Consider the following 20,755-nt stretch of genomic DNA (forward strand, 5'->3'; position numbering starts at 1 on the left):
CTTAACTTACTTAAAGTAGTAGCGCACACTGACTGGGGTGCTGATAGAAAAGTCATCCTAAATTTATACAGAACGTTTATTCGCTCCAAGCTAGACTATGGTTGCGTTGTGTATGGTTCAGCCAGAAAATCGTATCTTAAAATGCTTGATCCAATTCATCATCAGGGAATAAGACTGGCTCTGGGAGCATTTAAAACATCCCCGTGTGAAAGCCTTCTAGCTGAGGCGAATGAACCACCGTTATCGCATCGTAGAGAAATGCTTTCAGCACAGTATGCTCTCAAATTAAAATCAAACCCTCTGAATCCTGCTTTTTCGGCTGTTTTTCAACCCAAATACAAACCTTTATACGAAAATAAACCAAACGCCATACCTTCCTTTGGCATTAGAATATCATCCAGCCTTGACACTGCAAATATAGATCTTTCAAAAATTCAGAAAACATCCATCTCCGAAACACCACCCTGGCTAATTAAACAACCAAAAGTACGTTTTACGCTACACGATGGCAAAAAGTCCGAAACAAACCCTTCTATCTTCCACAACTCTTACCATGAACTCCTCACCGAATTTGAAAACTATACCAGAATTTACACTGATGGATCAAAGGATGAGGAAAAGGCTGCTGCAGCCTTTGTTTGTGGAAATCACACAACGCAAGTTCGCTTACCAAATGGAGCATCAATTTTTACAGCCGAAATCAGAGCAATGGACCTCGCTCTGCAACATATAGAAAAGAACCGTATTTTAAACAGTATCATCTTCTCCGACTCGCTATCAGTACTCCAGTCGCTACACAATAGAAAACTGGAGAACCCATTATTGAAAAACATACTCGTTAAAAATACCGAGCTGAGTGTCTCCCACAATATAATATACTGTTGGTTACCTAGCCACATTGGTATTAAAGGTAACGAAAAAGCAGATCGCGCTGCTAAAATGGCCCTTTCTCAAGAACCATCTGATTTTAAAATACCATATACAGATTTTAAACCTTGTATCAGAAAGTTCTTACGTCAGAAGTGGCAGGCATCATGGAATAATGCTGTAAATAACAAACTTCATGCAATCAAACCAACTCTAGGAGAATGGACTCCTTCCTACAGAAGCATTCGTAGGGAGGAGGTAGTCATTGCAAGAATCCGAATTGGTCATACTTATATCACCCACACCCACATACTAAAAGGTGAAGACCCACCAGAGTGCGTTTCTTGCAATGAACCATTCACTGTCAAGCACTTTATGATAGAGTGCTTTGACCTACAACCTACGCGCGATCGTTATTACATTGTGCATGACATGAAAGAACTTTTTGATAATATAAACATCACTCGTATTATAGAGTTCTTGAAAGCCGTAAATATTTACTTTAAACTCTGACTTTTATGCTATCACCTTATGCAGTTTTATGCAATATATGTACCGTCCCATTTTAATACCTATTCATCTTTTTTACATCTCCCGTTGATCGGGAAGCTTTATTTTGCAACGTTACCATCTTACCGTTTTTAATTTCAACCATTTGTTCTTTTATATCGCTGGTCGATATAGGACCTTTTATAATTTTTAAAAGATTATACAAATAACACTTTGTTTGGCGCTAAATAGCCTAAAAGTGCTGATGCGCCGTTAAAAAATAATCAATCAATCAATCAATCAATCAGTATATAAGATAAATTCTTCATTAATCTATTTAAAAAAATGCAATAACATTCTCAAACCAGTATAGAGAGGAAACATATAACCAAAACATTAGAATACTGAAACCAATATATATATATATATATATATATATATATATATATATATATATATATATATATATATATATATATATATATATATATATGCACGAAAACACATTAACATTGGCAGTGTTTGACAATATTTTGTCTCGGTGTCATTAATTTATTGTTTCATAATACAATAAAATTAACTTTAAATTTTGAAGAAAGGTGCATGAAATAAAGTCTTACATCATTTAATTTCATTATATATAACAATGTCACTATCTTGTGTAAAATCGGCTTTTGTTTCTGTCACGAAATTGTGTACGAGTTATACCAATATCTGTATGTGATCAAAAATGTACTCGGGTTTCGTTGCCGCGTACAGCGTCATCCGAGGGTGGTATATTTTTTCAGCTCTAGTTATTTCGTAATACTGAGCGAAACTCAATCCATGCTGCAAGTGAAAATTTCCTGCAACGGAAACCTAAGTACCTAGCTGCGCATATCTGTCACAGCTAGTAAACATATAGAACAAATTCTCTATAATCGAATTACATTAGAACGAGTCTTGTCAGGAAGCTTATCTCTTTACGGGAGCAAATCTCCATCTGTAGAGGTAATGAAATTTAAGTATTGTTTATTACTATTAGTTTAATATGACAGAATTGTTTCATACTTTAGATGTTTTAGAATTTATTCTAAATTCTACAGAGTCAATACCTAGGTTATATAATGCCATATTAGAAATACTATAGTCTGGTTCGAGTTATCTATTTGTTGTAACTGAACAGACAAATTGAATTTAATTATACGCTGCATTCATTGAAAGATTAATGTAATGGGTAACGAATTCATGTGCGCGCATGCGCAACATATATCAGTGAATAGGTACTTAACCATGTCATATGAACTACACGGTTTAGTTGTTATAATTTTAGCTGCTTATACACGGTTTGATTTGGAGTCACATAACTCTGTCTAGTTTCTTGTGACGTGTACGCTGCGTCTGGTGACGTTGGTTAGGGAGACTGTACTGGTGTTCTCAATGCGAGGGACCGAAGCTTCGCGACCATCGGGTCTGTATTAAATATGAGGGCTCTCTAGGGATCCTTCAACAGACTGAGAGGGGCGGACCATGCGTGAGCGCTTCTCTGAACATTGACTAGAGCGAGTTGAACCGGAGATACATCTTGGACGTCAAAATGGGCCCCACGATAGTTATATATTATGTGTTACATGTTATTTTCACTATAACGCGGCAAGGAAACCCGTGTACATTTTTGATCACATTTACATATTGATATAACTCGTACACAATTCCGTGATATTTTCATTAAATGCATTTTTGGACCACTGAACGTATCGCCCCACACCCTTTTTTGACGCTCCCCATTTTTACACAGTGTCATAAACTCTCAGTCCTCGAGAGGACGCATCTTTCAATTACGTCACTATACCAATTTACACTGATCAACATCGAGTCATACAGACCAAAAAAATTGTCGAATATCCTGTCCTTATCAGTTGTGAAATGAAACAAAGATACATACATTGAAGAAAAAAAACACCCTTTCACTAATTCCTTTTTCAATTATTAAGACCTCATTAAAATCCTTGCTAGCGAATAAACGTACCAGAGCATCGAAGCATTTAATACAATTTAATGATCAGTAAGTTTGATTTACAAGTTAATACATTATGAATTAAATTGCCTAATTTTGGTCCAGTGCAGTTTTTCGTTCTTTTTTTCCTAAACGACTTTTTTTAGATGATATATCCATTCCCTAAAAATGGAAATAGTTTTAAAAAAATCGCTTACTAATATTAAAATGAACACTATCACTGCTCTTTTTAAAGGACATTACAATATTTTTATTTTACAGTTGTCCAAATTTGTTGAGATACATGTGGGGACAATCCTGGTTCAGATAAATACAATGTAACTTTATAAATTGGTATTTGAAATCACCTGCATGACTATCTTTCCATACAAAAATTGTTGTAAACCACTTACTCTTTATAAAGTGTCTCTGTATAGCAAGATCAGTGTTTTAAGGCAGGTAGGACAATGGATCCCATTTTTTAATTTATTTATCCAGTGAACAACGATATTGTAGAAACTGCTGTATATATGGGAATACGTAGATGGTTTATTATGTCCTGTATTATTTTGCATGCTGGTTTTTAATGCATTTGTTTTAAGCAAACATTAATGTAATTCTCATATTTCTTATGTTAGCAAGATAAAAGTGAGAAGTAACTTTTGAAGGAGATTCTTTAAAACCAGATGGAAATCCTAATGGCCATGAAACTAAAAAATGAATGAGATATTCGAAATTTGAAAACTAAGAAGAGAGAGAAGCAAACTTTAAAGAGCCAACTGAAGTCCCATTTCGGATCAGGGTGTGTATACTACTAGAGGTGAAACGATTAAAAATCGAAAATTCGATACACGTATTGATCCAAGAGGTGATGAATCGATGAAAACGATATCTAACTTAAGTTACTAAGTTAGATTAATTTCAGCAGTTATTAATAATTATTAGTTGTTTGTCTTATTATTTAAACTGAGAATTGATATTATCGTATCATAGGCTGTGTGTCGTGAATCGCATCGATAGGTAGCATAGGTGTATCGGTTTACCCCTATATACCACAGTCAGGGCATGGCTTGAATTAGAAAAGATTAAAAATTAAAGGCTGAGTCCACATTACTAAAGCCAGATTATGGCATTTGGTCTCATTTTCACACATTCTACTGTGGAGTTAATATTACTTTAAACTCTTATTCGTTGTTTCACTTTTGTTTTTATTTCAAGAAATATTGACATGTGCAGCATTCACGTGTGGTTTGCACAATAACTTTCCACATTTACCACCTTAGCAACAACAACGGCGCCTGCCGAAGGCGGAACAGTTCCTTCTCGTTTATTCCATTGTATAATTCACCAGTCTCCAATCATAAATACTGCACTGGAGAAATACAATTAATTCACGCAATTAGATTTTAATATGGACCACTGAGCGACAGGGACACTCATGCGATTCTGACCTGAATTCACTTAAAGTAAACCATGGCATCATGGAAACTCACTAACACTTCACTCCGTGACGTTTTCCCCTAGTAATTGGCTAATTATTTCCGTCTGAGGACTATATTCGCAGCACCGACTTCCCATAATCAACGTCATCATCATCACCATTTCTTTCTTTTTTCAATTATTTCTCTTTCCCTCTTTTCCCATTTGCTTTTAGTTTTCGCTTGAAATCTAGAGTCTGTATAGTTTATGTTTGTGATCAGAAGTCAATTTTTATTTTTCAACTTTTTGTTTTCTATGTTTCTCCTAAGAATTAAAAATACCATCAAAATACATCAAAGTTAATTTTCGCAACGCTGTAACAGCCAGGCTTACATTTATTTAAAATGTGTGTATTTACTTGCATGATATCATAACTTTTCTTGTAATAAGTTAATCGAAGAAGCCTTTTTTCTTATAACAAATGCCATATATGGTTAATCTATTATGCTGCTATTCGTGAGGTAAAATAATACCAATGTGAGAAACAGTCTAGTTTAAAAATGTTTAATTTCAATAATTTGTTTACATACCTGTATTGCATACATGAATGCGAACAAAGAGAACAGAGGTATATATATGTAAGGGCTTGTTAAAGAAATGAATATATTACATGTCTGCCATCCACACGGTTTATATAGATTGTAAGGTGTTGAGTGAACCATTTGTGACATTTACCTTTCAGAACGTTTACAGAAGATATGTGTCCACAGAATACATTTTCCAGCATTGGTAATAATAAATATTTTGTGCTGACTTCCAAGGAGGGCGTGGTGTATTCAGAAAACAGTTTGAATTTAAGTGATACAGTCGGTTCGCTCTGGCGCCAAGGCTCACGAAATATTGAATTACTTTTCAGGCTATTTATAAAAAGGAACAATCAAGATGCATTGATAATATGAAGATATACTGTTGATTGCCATAATAATAAGAAATAGTTTACTGAAGAAGTGTCTATTGTGCAACTCAGTTTATCTGTTCACATTCTTGTCTTCATAAACTATGATTAAAGATAGCTACACTCGTCTCCCAGGGTTCCATTCGTACAAGTAATTGAGAATTTGTACAGGTTTAAGGTCTGGATACCTTTGTATTCATTTGCCATTGCTAGAATATTAACACGCCCCAGATCACGTGTTAGAGCATCGTGCACATTAAATAAAATTGCCGTTTTGGATACCAACCAAGGCTAGCCAAACTGTGTCTTGGGAAACGTACTAAATCCAATATCTGATACATCATATAGCTTAAAAGAGTGTTAAAGTACCGTTGAAACTAGGTACAGGAAAACCAAATAATATATTCTAATATAATATAACGTACTTAATTTTATAAGAATGTTCGAAATTGAATATATCTGCTGATTTATGTAAAATATCTTAAAGATCGTTTTGATCTTGTTTCGTACTGTTAGATGTAGCTGTACCACACAGCTCGTTAACGTTTTTTAATTTGACAGCATATGTAATAACGGTAGGCTAAAACTATTACGATATTCATGCCGTGAAATACGGATTTTCGTGTTATACTAATCACTTTTTCAATGCACTCAAGGGCTCTAATTGGTTAGATTTCAAATTAATAATTGCTTGCTTTCGTCTATCAAAGGCAAGAAACAGCTGGAGTTGGAATATTTGTATGTCAGAAATCATGTATTCACGGTTCTAGTGTATATTGTACCTTTTGATCATATATGTTTTATGCAATAACCTGTTTTTCTTTATTAACCTACATCGCAAAGAGATTGGTTGTCTCTTTCGTAACCCTTTTCCTGTTTCTTCTTTCATCCTTTTCAATGTTTTCCTTGTACAATAATGCATATACCATTCCCTTTCATAAAATTCGTGTCACGGGTTCATATTTTTACTTAGCCAGCACATAATCTTCTATAGCTTTTCACCATGTCTACATTTTGTAACTTACTGAAATTCTTTCATATTCATTTTGTACAAATGAAGACTTTATTCATGGTCATCACTAGGTGAACTAGCTGATGCTCGGAGTCAAAACTGACTAAATGAACCTTTCTGACTTTATTTATAATCTTATATTTCAAAACTTTAAATTTCATTGACAGATTGATACATCATAATAATAATATTAACAATTTCGTTTTGTTTGGTGCTTTAGGGCCAAGTAACACAAATGGGTTATTTAATGACGAGTGAATTTTCTTGTTCAAAGACACACATCAGTAGGTGACACAAATTAGTCCAACGGCAGGATTCGAACCCGCATCCTTTCGTTAGTGTGTCGGGCACACTTATCACTGAGTCACAGTGGTTCATTAAAATAACATCATCAACAACAACAGCAACAATACTACTAATAATAATAATGATAATAATAATAATAATAATAATACTATTGAATATTATTATTATCTGTTGTATTATCAAAAGACAGCCTCGATAACAACTACTAATATTACAATTGCTACTATCATTTGTACCACTACTAATACTCTTACAACAACTATTACTAATTTTCAGCACGATACATAACTCATTTTTCTCAAAGCTAAACAATTAGTTATCAGCGAAGTAAGGACACTCTAGAAAAAAGTACTAGTCACACAATTTTTGAGCACTGAATATATTTTTAACCAAACGATATAGGCATTAAACCTCAAGAGTTCGGGTACATTATATTCTAAATTTGATACTTATCACCATGATCCATTTCATGCAGACTTTTCAGTGAAAATCTGCATGATTATAATCGACTCATTAGGAGATAAATATTACAATTATTAAATATTATATGTTGTAGAGAATGGTTTAATTAAATTGATTTTTTCTTGAACTGGGGGAAAATGAAGGAAGTTCTAAAACCAAATTGCAAACCTCCAATCAAAGTATTCTAGTACATACTTTGAACCCACACCACCATAGCAACACAACCATCTGCAGTAACTGAAGCAGTGATATTATACAAAACTAACGGTTAAGAACAGGTCAAGTCGGCATTGACGATACATTTTCCTAGCCTAATGGTTTAAGCTTATTTAGATCATACTGTTCCATATACTGATAAAATAAAATTTGGAACTTAATTAAAAAGTACGTTTTAAAGTAATGTTATGTATTCGCCGTTTGCGAGAGTTTAAATGGATATATTTTAACTTTCAAAATTGTATGCTCATTTTTAATGAAGTTGCATTAAATTAGTTGAAGTTTGTGGCAAACGAATGACTATATGAGTGTAAACTGACCAACTCGTTATTGTTTATGATGACCTTTTGGAAACTTACATATGCTCCAAGTAAAAGCAGTATATAATAACCTGCTTTAATCCCCTTCAGAATCTTTCGATGCAAGTTGAAATTGCAGACATATTCTCTTTGGTACAAAAAAAAACTTATTTCAAATAAGATTACGTCAGATATTATGGAGAAAAAAAAAAACAAACAAAAGAACAATCATTCTACCATATAAATGAATCAGCCCAACACTATCATACAAACGTTTACGTGATTTTAGAGACATTCTAAAAGGAATGCTATTTCTTTTTATAGGTGGAGAACCTAAATAAAAATTAACGAGTTCAAAAGAATGCAAAATTACTATTCTTCTCGTTAGAACGATTTTATCACAGCGCATAAGCAATAATTATTTACATAAGCATATATCTGTGCTATGAAAAGGAAAACTAATGCATTAACAAGGTTTTTACAATTTACGCAAAAAATAAGATTTTTATTAAACTCACTACTTAAGATTTCATAAACATAAAATTTAATGTTCACCAAACCCTTATTAGACGTTTAACCCAACAAATACAAAAGTTTACAAGACATACTTGCCGCTTACGTCAATTAATATACAGTTTTAAATGCGAGACATAGTATTCACTTAATGTTTATTAAATCATAAATGTCAAATTTACAAACGCTTTAAAATAATTCATATTATAAGTACTCAATTGTTCATACAGTTAAAATGATTGGCATCTGTTTAATATTTATATCAGGGGAAAACGTTTATAAATATTTGAAACTATAGGCAACTATGTACTTATAATCAATATTAAATCTATACAAGTTACTGACAAATGTTTACCTTAACATCCGAGAAATGTAACATCTACAGGCTAAATAAGAATGTATAGAAATCTAAAGAGAAGTCTATTTTAGAACTTTAACATTATTTCATTTATATAAATTCTACAGCTCCTTGTGCTATTGTGCTTCAAGAGGATATTGATTAATTCACATACCTTTAACGTCCTGGCAACTGAAATGACATTCCGCGCATGCGCATTTTGTGTATGGCAGAAAGAAAAAAAACCCCAAAGCAATTGAATTCAAATATGTACCAAAATGAGCCATTACGTGAAAACGTTGCCTAAAAAGAGCAAATATAGATACTATAAAATGTTGTATAGCCTTGGATTCGACAAACCGGAGTTTATCCTGAGGAAACATTTTTCAGGACTTAGAGCCATTGAATATCGATTATTTCATCCACAAAATCCGACTGATATAATTTATTGCAAGTGTAAATGGTACCGTATTGAAATGGGACCATAGTTTCCGAAGTGTTAGGATAAATGATTCGTAGTTAAAGAATATCCTGATCTGCTGAGATCTCAACATCATACATCATAGCTGAAAACGGTGCAAGCCAGTATACATATTTGTATTATACTCACACAATAAATATTGTAACAGTCAAAGGGATATCTTGACCGAGCGATGTCAAACGATGTCCAACCCTTGCGCGAATCCCGCTAGGTGTCATAAGTTTCCTAAGATTCCAAGGACTCCCACGCAACTACTTTTGTAAATTGGGAAGTCCAAAGTGTCCATTCCATAATAATATTTCTATAATTAATACATGACCACAAATCTGAAAACATCCCAATTGTCTGTCAACCGCACAAAGGCATGGTTTCTCATTTACTTTACGTAACGTACTGCCAGTATTTCACGCTGAAACTATACAACTCAACAACCTAATACGGGGAACTATTTTTACTGCGCCACATTCGGTCAGTCAAGTCGGGATTTTAATCCATATTTCGTTTGCAACTTTCCACTATATTTACCACCTTATCAACAACAACGGCGCCTGCCGACGGTGGAAGAGCTCCTTCTCGTTTATTCCATTGTATAATTCACCAGTATCCAATCATAAATACTGCACCTGGAGAAATACGATTAATTCACGCAATTAGATTTTAATATGGACTACTGAGCGACGGGGACACTCATGCGATTCTGACCTGAATTCACTTAAAGTAAACCATGGCATCATGGAAACTCACTAACACTTCACTCCGTGACGTTTTCCCCTAGTAATTGGCTAATTATTTCGCTCTGAGGACTATATTCTCAGCACCGACTTCCCATAATCAAACACATACTGAAAAAATTCCTTAAAATGAAGAGCTATAAACAAATGCGCATGCGCCAAATGTGTTACAATATTATCCTTACCTGGGAATTGTATGAACTATTTTAAATATTTCAATGTAATCATGAATGGGCATTGCCGTTTTACGTTCTACCTTGCTTGTAAAATATATTATCTTTGGTCAACAAAAGATGATTTAAAGAGGAAAAAAAGAAGTTTAGTTCAACGATCATGGGATGAGATAAACACCGTGAAAATAGCGTACGTTGTATCAAACCTACACATGAATCGCAGAGATTAATTTAGATTTTGCCTAACAGGCAATCTGACCGCACTCGAAATAGGGACATAGGTAAATAATGCAAAAGTCGACCATTGTCTGATAACCGACGCCCATCTGACACTGCCATATACTGCAAGGTTTTGCATAACAACAATCAGTTTGGTCTGTAAATTTAATGTCATACGCATCGTTCAGTTATTATTGAAAGCGTATTCCATTTAGTCTGTTTCTAGTTAAAAATGAAAAGCGAAACCAAGGGACAGTTACTTTGCAATAAGTATCATTGCAAATGGATGATCTCAAATGAAAAGCAGATCTCACAGAATATTTTGCAAGAGCTCGCATAAAGAAACTCTGAAAATATAAGAGTATATTATGGCGTCATTGTGGTGTCAATGCTATCAAAATGTCTCAAAACACAGATAAACGTTATTTTAAATACCAAACAAGTATTTTAGGGGTTAGAATTGAGTGTTTCACTTTTGTATTATTTAGTCTGTGAATAAAATGTAGAAAAGAAAAATAAGGCGGTGTCATAATGATGCCATAACATCATTTTAACGAGGGAATTAGTTCCAAAAGATCTGAGTGATAACACAAGAAACGTTCTTCATCAATGTTTATAGTAATAAAATTATTTCTACCAAGATAACCTAAAGATAGCAATGTGGTCATGGTATTTGCTTGAGTAAAACCATGACAACCGAATATTTCTGACAGTTGCAACTGTAAAGTTCAATGCACGTCAGTCTGGCTTTGGGGCACGTTCAGCGTCGACAACCTTCAGACTTGCAACTACATTCTATCAGCTTACAGCAAGCTTCAGACGCTTCAGTAAGAGTCAACCAGATAAGCTGCCAATGGTCATCTACCATTGTCCACCCCCATCCTTTTGTCGTGTCCGGTGCGTGCTGCATTATTTCCCATGTTTTTCTTTAAGCCACCTGACTGCAGAAATATACGACTCTCGCTACCGGTAAATTTGACTATACTCATGCTCGAGTCAATGTTCCCCGTCACAAATAGAAACTACAACTGGCTGTTGTCACAGTAGCCGATAATTGTATTATAATGGGAAAGACTTATTTTTTTCATTTGTATTATCTAGTATCGTTTGGTTGGTGTAGTATTGTAGTGTCTTATCATGTAAGTCTAAGCCACATTCCTGAATACCTGATGAGGCAAGGCTAAAGCAGTAAATTCAGTGGTTAAACGAACTTTTTTGTATCTATTTTATCCTACCGTATTATGTGGTGATTGTAGTCTAATAAATCCCAATGTTACATATTTAAACACAATTTTGTATTTCGCCCTTTTAGCACAGTGTATACTGTTTGATTTCGTTGTACTATTACTTATTTAACTGCTTTGGGGGTCTGTACCAATGAGTTAAAGCCAATGTATGAGAAATACCAAGTTAATACATAACTGGGAATACATTAATTTTACTATAAATCCTTGAATAAAAGCCTATCATACAATGAACATTAGCAAGCAAATTATAGTCACCTTTTGCACACGTAAGTAGTTAAGGGGGATATTATAGGGTCAATGGGATTTATCATTACAAATACCCTTGGGACAATATAGGGTCTATGTAAATTTAACATGGAGAAAAATCGTGGGACAATATAGGGTCTATGGGAATTAACATGGTCAAAAACCCCTGGGACAATATAGGGTCTATGTAAATTTAACATGGTCAAAAAACCCCTGGGACTGTATAGGGTCTATGTAAAATTGAAACAGGGAGGGTCTCTATCTCTAAAAAATAAAAAAAAGGGGTAGGCAATGGAAAGGCTATCTCTTTTCGAGAAATATGGCTGGCCCTGAAAAGGGCCTTTGGGTTTTCTTCTTTTTCTTCTAATTTCTTCTTTTCCTCCACCAAGTTCTTATTTTATCTCCTACACTCTTCTTCTCTTTCTTTTTTTTTTTCTCCTCCTCTTCTTTCTTCTTCTCTTCCTCTTCTTTCTTCCTATTTTCATTTTCTTCTTCTTTTTCAATTTTTTCGTTCCAATTGCGTATTCTTATTCTTTCCTCTTCATCCTCCTTCTCCTCCTTGATCTCTTTCATGACACCACTAATCTTGTCCTTTGCTTTCCTTAAGTTATTAATTTCCATCTTCACACGATGGGGACTATAGGAATAATGGTCTTCAACCAGTCTTAATAGCATCTGTTCCATTATTCCTAAGTTGTCTAAAACGTCTTGCAAGGTTTGTATTTTGTCGATTTGGTTTGACGCCATCTTCTTTTTATTCTTTGCAGAATGGTTTGAACAACCAACACTGTGGGTTCTTATAGTGAAAGCGCGGACGTGATGGAAAACATCCCCCTAAAAACATAAAATGGATCTTACCTAGATCATGACCCAACAACGCGCGGACGTGAAGGAAAACATCCCCACTTTTCTCATTTCATATAATATAACCACAACTATACTCTCCACATACGCTAGAAACAATAAAGAAACCCACAATCTACTATTCACACAAACTTACTTCATCATTTACAAACACAAACACACAAACACATACACTTCCACTATTAATAAAGAGTTAGTGTTTATATTCACACTACTCTACCTACACACATTGGCAAATCGATCGTTATTTCTTTTCTAGAGTATTGGGTAGCCCTGAAAAGGGCTGTTTTTTTGGAACTTCATGGGCACCTGGTTAAAGGTGGCACCTTCCAGGCCTGGCGCCACATACACATCTTATCCCCCAGTTACTTTTTACCTTTTGGGGGGAGAGAGCAGAGGCAGGATATGTCGCTTCAGAATCCCAATTTTCGCTCTCTGGGATTTTGAAATTTCTTCTCTCCTTTTCCTCTTCCTCTTCTTTGTTTCTTCTTTCCTCTTTATATCTTCTTTCTTCTTCTTCTTTACATCTTCTCTCCTCCTCTTCTTTGTTTCTTCTTTCCTCCTCTCTTATGCTTCCCTCCTCGACAATGGCTTCCGCGGCCAGTTCATTTAATATGCGCCTGGCATATTCCAGATGCACATGAAGCTCCAACAGTTTCTCAAGTCTCGTGTTCATTTTTTGGTGTTGATCAATCAACAAGGGTAGCTGGACTGCCGAACGAGTTTCAATTTATACTGAAAGCGCGGACGTGAAGGAAAACATCCCCCTAAGAACATAAAATTCATCTTACCTAGATCATGACCAAAAAAAAAAAACAACAACGCGCGGACCTAAAAGAAACACTCACTTTTTATGCTACCCATTACTATTTTAAAATTTTTTTATAAATCACTTCAATAGACTATCCACATACTCAAATCAATCCAATCTAACCCCAAATATACACCTCAAACACTAAGAAAAGATATCATTTTAATCTACTATCCACACCAACTTACTTGAGCTCTTACTAACACAAACACACCAACACATACCCTCACATTTTTAAAAGCAACAGTTAGTGTTTATATTCACACTACTCTACCTACACGCATTGGCAAATCGATCGTTATTTCTTTTCTAGAGTATTGGGGTAGCCCTGAAAAGGGCTGTTTTTTTTGTTTGCTATGGCATTCTTTTTTAGTTTCTAAGAATGCGATGTCCTCTGAGGATAGACTTTCTGGCAATAGGTCTGCTTCTTCGGAAAGAGAAGAAGAACTCTTTGGTGTCGATACGGCAATCGACAAAGCCTCTGTCAGGTTCAGGTTGCTGCTGTTGTTGCTGTTGTTGCTGCTGTTGCTGCTGTCTCTGAAGTCTGTACTTCTCTGTCCATTCTTCTTTTTCCCTGTTCACTTCTTCTCTGAAGAGCTCTTCTATCAGGTCTTCAGTGATTTTTAGCATTCTCACATTCTCTATTTCTTCTGGCTTTGGTATCAGACTGTGTCTGACCCTATGCAAATTCACGTCGGCTTCGTTGAGCTTAGCTAGTTTGGAGCACATCTTCTTAGGAGGATGAGTCGACAATGGATGGTTAGACTGTAAATAACCCGGTTCTTAAAGTCAAAGCGCGGACGTGAAGGAAAACATCCCCACACGGTTTTCGAGCCGCAACGTTTAGTGAGTGTCATGAGAGGGATAGTAAGAAAAAAAGAGCATCAATCCAACATTCTTATAGCTAAACAAACCACAAAGGCATTTTTTTCATAACACAACATTTTTATTCAAAAATCACTTAACACTAAACAACAACTCTAACATTTTTTAACAATAATCCACAACTATAACATCAAACAATTTTTTTCAAATCACAAAAATTTTTTTTTCAAATACTAACTACTTTAAACAGGGCTGACAACGTTGTGAATGAAATCGTGATTTCCACTGTTGGAAATCATTAGGCCATTGATTGACACTACGTTTCCTAGCTTGAGACAAAAGATAAGCATAATGGTCACAAAACCATCGATCTACTTTCATATCGTTTCTAGCAGATGAACGAGGATCGAAATGAGTCACTAAATGTTCTAAGGAATAGCCCAGGCTGCGATGATGCAGAAAATACACACAATACTGTCCACACACCAAAGAATCTGTGCCTTGTAATTTCACATTATTGAAACGGGTGATCTGAGCATTTCTTCTCATAAAGTCAATGATATCGTCTTCCAAAGGGGGTAATCCATACGAATCGAAATATTCCACACATCCTTCTTGAGGAAAGTAGACGGCTACCCAGTGGGTTCCTGGGAGATGACTGTCGTCCGTGTTGATCACGTAAGCTTGATGGTCTTTAGGTTTGCGATGAGGGAGTTCATCTTTAGCACAGACGACAGGATTCCAAGAAGCCGTATACGAACTGTGGTTCAAAAGGTAATGAAGTTCCCAGGTATCCATGTTGTTTTCTTCTTCACAGGTAATAATAAGTCGTCAATTCAATCCTGACATTTTGCTTGAAAATGTCTGACGAATAAACGGTTATTCGTTCTGTTTCCTCACTCTGATTCAGGAGAGCTTCGATACGATGGATCTCTTGAGTGGTTAATGGTGGACAAGAATGTTCACGCAAGTCTTTATACCACTGGTGCAACACGTCTTTGTTCGAGATGAGACTCCAAGCTTCGTCCAGATACTCGTCCAATTTTTCTTCTTGACTTAACATTAGGCATTTATCGTGTTGAATTTGACTGGGATGATCGTTTTGACATCCATAGCAATTTTTCTTGATCAGTTCTGTTATTTTGTCGACCAAGTGTTTGGCAAAACAGGAGACTAAATGGGCTTCTTGTTCTGGCCATCTCGACTTCATCATGATCACTTCTTCTTCTTTTTCCAGGGTCTCCTCACATTCCATGTCCAAAGTTTCTCCACTAGGTAAAGAGGGATAACAGTCTTCCATGGCTTCTAATAATCTAGGATGACTTCTCTCAAACTGTTGATTTCTATGGTATTATCGAATTCTGCATACAGGATGACGTTCACTGTCTTTGGCAGTTCTTTTGCAAACTGAAGTTCCACACGAATCTGGCCTGATTTTATAGGGTGGAAATGTCCCTCGTCGCTGCCTTGGTCTGGAGTGAAATCGAAAGCCCACAAAGCATAACCTCCTGCGTAATCGTCGTACGTAATGCCGTGACTGGTGTTGGTTCCTAACTGACCCGTGGCTTCGTACAGGGACAAGTACGATCTCAAGTAATTCGTCTTAGTCTCGTCGTCACTAAAGACAGGTTCGAAAGGTCTGGTACACAAGGTCTTGCCATCGCGACTGACTTCGACTTTCTTCACAAAAAAGTGTTTAAACTCAAAAGGATTTTCAGCGAAGGCTCCGTTGAAGGCTGAATTCTCGACCATACCAAGGATTAAACGCTTGGGTAACTGTCCTTGAAACAGATGATCTTCGATCATGGAATGCTGTCCAGCAGGAATGGTGAACGTTTTCACTTCCACACGTCGTATGGGATACTTGGCGGTCGTTCTGCTCAACGTCTGACTGATGTCGTTTCCCACTTTGGGTAACACTTCTACGCGTCGTACGTAGAGTTTGGCCTCCTCGATTTTGCTTTTGGGATTGCCACCACTAGTAGCATCATTATTAGCCAACAAATGGAAAGCGACACTACTGCGATTCAGTCTCAGGCGGACATCCACCCCGTTCAGCAAATACTTTTCTTGCAACCACATGTCCAAATGCAAACGATCCATCAGTTCTAAACTCTTTCCATCTTTGATTCTGTTTCTTCGTTCTACAAATCCCTCATTGGTGGTTGTTTTTGATTTGGGGTCAGCTTCAAGGCCTGTTTCATTAAATTCGCCCGCTTCGTCAGGTTCCCACAGCACACAGGCATTGAGATGAGTATCCTTGGCATCTATTCCGTACGTCAAGAGATTTTCCAGGTAGGCACGGTAAGGGTAAGTGTCGATGCTGCTGCTAACCAGTTTGTTATTCAAGTACAAGTCCACTGAGCTGAACAAGGAATGCATGAAATTGTTGACGGGAGCTACTTTCTCTTCGCCGTTTATAGTATCTCCTCCCTTATCTAGAACTTTGACTTTCAAGTACAAGTAACTGCTATTCAGATCGATGTAATCTTCGGGCTGTCCCTTGATTTCAAACTCGATGGGAGCGGAATCGGCCAGTGAGGAGACGGGATGAAATTCCACCCATTGAGATTCTTGCATGGTCATCATGGTGGGGGGCATGGCAAACAGATCCAGTTCCGTCTTGGAACAGGCGCAAGACTCTCGGTGCATCATTTTTTCTGTGTTTCAATAATCGAAAACGTCTAAGTCTCGAACGGTTCTTCTTTTCTTGGCCTTTCTAGCTTGAAGTCTAGTGAAAGGGTGTTTTCTTCGTCGTCTCTTTCTGCCTTGTCCTTGCTGAATGCCTGACTCGGTAGCGTGCAGGGCATTTATAGGTGTGTCTCGTCGACCCAAAATGTCTTTGCCCGTTTGCAGCAAGACATTTTTGCCAGCCCTCATGAAGGCTTCTTTAGGGTTTTGTTTGTCGATGATGACATTTTGGAGAAATTCTTTGCCTTGCGTCAGTGCCGCATCTTTCAAGGCGTGCAATCCGCGTGTCACCATCGGTTTCAACACCGGGGCCACCGAACGAAAGGCTGATTTCAACATGTCTCCTAAACCGTGTCCTCGCTGTCGAGCAACCCCTCGGTACACTGGATACATGACTTATTTACGAGTCGTGAGAGAACTGTTTTCGAAAATGGAGTTTCACCGTGACTTTTCCTTTGGTGAATGGAATATTTTGTCCCAGATCTCCTTTTATAGCAATGTTGACCGTGTCCAAATACGACTTGCTGACGGGCAAATAATGAGGATGGACAAATTCGCGGTGAACGTGGTAAGTGTTTCCACCTTCCTCCTCAGTGGCCATGGCAGAATTTACTTTGAAAGGAATGACACGCAGTAACGGTACGGAGGTGTGTCCCACCACGTTGTACTCCACCACATCGGAGTACACAAAGATCAAATTCAGTCCCTGGTTCAGTTCTACCGGGAAACGAAAATACCTCGCAAAATGCCCGTTGTTGTCAATCTCTGCCATTTTAATCGTTTTGGTATGCTTATCCGTGACCAAATTGAGGTCTCCACCCAGAATGTCATACAATCCAGGGCAAAATTTAATACGTATACTTTTTTCCTCACTTTCAAATTTGATGAGTAGACGGTGAGACAGTTTGTGGTACTCCATGGTGACACGTTTTTTTAGTCCGGTCAGAACTTTGTCAAAGGCTGCATAGAATTTGTCAGCGATGGCCTCCACCAGATGTTGACCACTAAAATAATGGCCTGAGTTAATTTTAAAGTGATACACGTAAAGAGGAGGAGAAGTGTCACTGCTGCGGGGTATTGGGGTCTTGGGAAGTGATTTATGTTGAGAAGTGGTCGTCATGGTTTGCTGCACTGTTGGGTCAAGAATTTCGACGTCAAAAGTGTTTTGAGTTTCAGTGATGTTTTTGATTTGTGTTGGGTGAATCATTTCTACCAAAGCCACTTCCCAATGGGCTTCGTGATCTAAGGGGATGGCCTGAGGTAATTTGGCCGTGTAACAGCACAACGTGTTGTGGGGAAACACCTCCATGGAACTGTCACTGGGTAAGGTTAAGTAAAATTGGTTTTGGTGACTCATAATTCCAGAGTTCTGTGGCTGTCCGAGGGGTTATTACTGGACGTCAGAGGCGTGTCTCCACCAAAAATGGGGTTCTGGTTGTGGTTGGACTGGTGACTGGCACTGGCACTGGACACAAGGTTCCCGTGGTTTCCGTTCGAGGAGAATTTCAGGGAAGGATTGGGAAGCAGGTAACCGATGCAACTGCTCAATAAAATGGTCCACAATTGTTTGTCTCCTTGTTGCAAACTCAAATTGGCAATGGCTGCCCCGATGACACAATACACCACGAAGATTTGGCAGAAAAAGACGATTTGCGTTTTAGGCACACGTTCTCCACACCACACCCACAAGGGTTGTTTTTGTAAATCTTGCACAGAAGAACTAGGTGAAGAAGGAGTGGTCGACGTAGCTGCGTCTGATGTGTGAAAGGGCATGATGGTCACTTCTTCTTTTTATAGTCGATGACTTGCGATGCGTCGATCCAAGAATCGAAACTGGGTGGATATCCTTTCCAACGTACTTTGACTTCTTTGACACGTCGTTTGCCCACTTTACGGGTTCTGCGTTCGAGAATGCTTTCGATGTCGTACACGTCGTCTTCTTTTTTGGTGACACGTTGTAACTCGGGCAAATAAAACGTTCCTTTGAGCACTTCTCCGTTCATGTCTTCCAATTTATAGACGGCAGGATGACGGCCATGCACTCGTCCAGTGACGCGAAACAATTCGGTCGTCCAGTTAGGTAAGTAACCTTTGTCGAAAGTGCGTTTGGTTTTGCCAATGCGTACCCAATCTCCTACGGTCAACTCTCCACTTTTCTTGGGGACAGCCCTCGTCGGGGACGTACCGAACAGACGCTCGAACACCAGCATTTCGTTGTCGGGAGTCACGTCTTGCGCGGCACGTCCGATGCTTCGATGGTAAGATTGGTTGTACGCTTGCACCAGGTGCGGTAAGATGTCGATGTACTTCAGAGTGTGGTGATGCGTAAAATATTTCCACATGCGTTCTTTCAAAGTGCGTTGAAAACGTTCCACGATGCTGGCTTTGGTTTCGGGATTCTCGGTGGTAAAAAAATGAATGTCACGTTTCTTTAATTCTTTTTGGAAAGCTTGGTTCAGAAATTCGGTGCCTTTGTCCGTTTGCCATCGAAGAGGGTGACGACCGCTTTGTTTCAACACTCGTTGCAGGGCTCGCACTAACTCGCTGCTGGATTTGGAAGTCAAGGGCACGACCCAGGCAAATTTGGAAAAGACGTCGATGACACAAAACAAATATTTGTAGCCACGATTGTAGCTGGCCAAATGAGAGACATCGGCTAAATCGGCTTGCCATTGATGATCGATGCCTTCCACTCGGGTGCGACTTCTGGCAAACTTGCGTCGAATGGGTTTGTGTAAAGTGTAGGTAGCTTGTTCTTGTAACCATCGTTGCACTTGAGGTAAACGGAGACTTTTCAGTCGCGTTTTGGCAGCACGATACAATTTTTGAACTCCTGCGTAACCTGCAGGATGTGAGGGATCGTAGTAAATGCTGGTTAAGACTTTTTCCATTTTTTTTTTTGTGTTGGTTGGTGTGTTAATAAGGCACCCACTCTTGGAGGATGCTACTCTTTTTCTCTTGGGGTATTTTCTTGGATTGCAATGCTTTGCGTGTGCGACCGGCAATAGGTGTCGAAGAGGAGGAGGAGGATGTCTGAGCGGGGGATATCGGTTCTTGTTTTACTTCTGTCTTCACTTCTGTCTTCACTTTCTTTTTCTCTTGTGATGAAGAAGGGGTGGCCATCATCTTTTTAATCCATCCAATTCTGGAGGTAGGTGGTGTTGTTAACTTGCGTACTTTTTCTGGTGGAGTTTGAAACCCTTCTTCTTTTCCTTTTTCTGTCTTGGTCACTGGTACTGGTACTGGTGATGGTGCTGGACTTTTCATCAAGGTCTTAAAATCTTTCAAAGTGGGTAGAGCTGTTTCGTCTAAAGCTTTCTGGTGAAAGAGTTGCAGTCGTTGCAAGAGTTGACCGTACTTTTGCGATTTTTCTGTTTCGGACAAATCTTGGCGATCCATCAAGGACTGCAATTCGTGTTGTAACTGGGACATCTCGCTCAAATTGGGATTGGGAGGTAAATGCGGGGTGCGTTGTTCTTGCCACCGATGGTATTCCATCCATCGTTTGTAAGGCACTAAAGCTAGTTTTCGTCCTTCCATGGGGTTGTCAGGGGTCGATTCTGAGATCTTGGGACTTTCGAAGGCCTTTTTATCTTGCTCCCACCAGTCCTCCCAAC

Source organism: Sinohyriopsis cumingii, chromosome 10 (assembly GCF_028554795.1).
Source record: "Sinohyriopsis cumingii isolate HCF-2022 chromosome 10, ASM2855479v2, whole genome shotgun sequence".
NCBI lineage: Eukaryota > Metazoa > Mollusca > Bivalvia > Unionida > Unionidae > Sinohyriopsis > Sinohyriopsis cumingii.